Below are 1,646 nucleotides of genomic sequence, written 5' to 3' on the forward strand. Positions count from 1 at the left end.
TTCCTCTCCATCTTAATCCTTACCACAACGGCAGTCCCGTCTATGTTTGGAAAGGTAAAATCCCTGACTATAACCACCTTCATATTCTTATAGATAACTGAGATCTCCTTACAAATTTGTTTCTCAACTTCCCTTGACTATTGTGGGGTCCATGATACAATCCCAGTAAGGTGATCATCCCCTTTTCATTTCACAGTTCCACCCAAGTAACTTCCCTGGATGTAATTCCGGGGATACCTCCCTAAGTACAGAAATAATGTTATCCTTTACCAAAAAACGACCCCCCCCCCCCCCCATCTCTCATGTCTCCCTTTCTGTCCTTCCTCTCGCATTTGTATCCTGGAACATTAAGCTGCTGTGCCTGTCCATGTCTGACCCACGTTTCTGTAATTGTTGTGATATCCCTGTCCCATGTTTCTAACTATGCTTTGTTATTTTTCAAAATTGTATTTACGGCAGTAATTTATCGTCCCGATCAGTACATTAGGGCTTCCTGTTGCCGATAAACGTTTCCTTAAGGAATGCAATTAAGCTTTAACTTGCTCTTGACTTCTTAACTTTCCAATTCCCTAAACAGTTCTTAACACAGTAGCATCCGACTGTTCCGTCAACTTTTTATGAAATATTAAAGTTTTGACCGCGATTAAGCTATGCTTTCCAAAAATGTCCATTTTTACATGCACATATGATGAGAATTGTCTGTTTGCGGAGAGCTGATTAACAACACTAATATTCCTTCCTATGGATAATCTCATCTTTTGTAATATAACCATATGATGACAGCAAGATTAGCTGTGCAGTTCTGCTGTATAATTGACCGACAGTTTGAGCCATCTTGCGTTATTTGGATAAAAAACGCTAGCGACCATCTGTTCAACTTTAGTCTTGGGTCGCCACAACAGCACCCCATGCACAGCACCATCGCACAATTGTCTGAGGTGCACCGAATATCCTGGCAGAAGGGAAATAATATTTACCGAGAAATATGCCAGAGAGAAATAAGGTGTACTTTGAACAAAAGAATTAAAATGCGATTAATCAAAAGCTGTCTGCCTGCTGAGCACCGAGTGATGACACACACAGGTTGTGCAATGAATTTGAGTTTATTAAAACGATTGGCAACTTCTCTGAAAATATGCCGAGGAACATTGAGTGTCTGTTTATGTTGTCTGTATGTACGTGTCTGTGAGTGCCTGTTTCTGTGTATGTTTGGTTATGTATGCGTACGTGCAAGTGTGATTGTTTTTATCTGTGTATGCGTGCATGTCACTGTATATAGCTGCATCTTCGTCTCTGTCTGAATGTGCATGTGTGTGTGTGCGTCTCTGTTCGTGTGTATGTGTATATTTGGGAGTGATAATCTGTCTGCAATGAGACAGAATTTGAATGAACGAAAGAAAACGTGATGGATCAAAGGATTAGAGTACCTCTCTCTATCTATCTGTCTCTCTCTCTTGCGCACACTCACACATTCTCTCTCCTTCTCTCCACCCGCCCCCCCCCACCTCTCTCTCTCCCCCATCACTGTGTTTTTGTGTTTCGTGGTACAATGCCACTCTCTGCTAATCTTCCAACGTAACTGCAAAAATAGCAGAATTTTTTCGGAGAAAACATCAATTCCTGATAATTTCTCAGTTTACACATTT

This window comes from Hemiscyllium ocellatum, assembly GCF_020745735.1.
Source record: "Hemiscyllium ocellatum isolate sHemOce1 chromosome 41 unlocalized genomic scaffold, sHemOce1.pat.X.cur. SUPER_41_unloc_18, whole genome shotgun sequence".
Taxonomy (NCBI): domain Eukaryota; kingdom Metazoa; phylum Chordata; class Chondrichthyes; order Orectolobiformes; family Hemiscylliidae; genus Hemiscyllium; species Hemiscyllium ocellatum.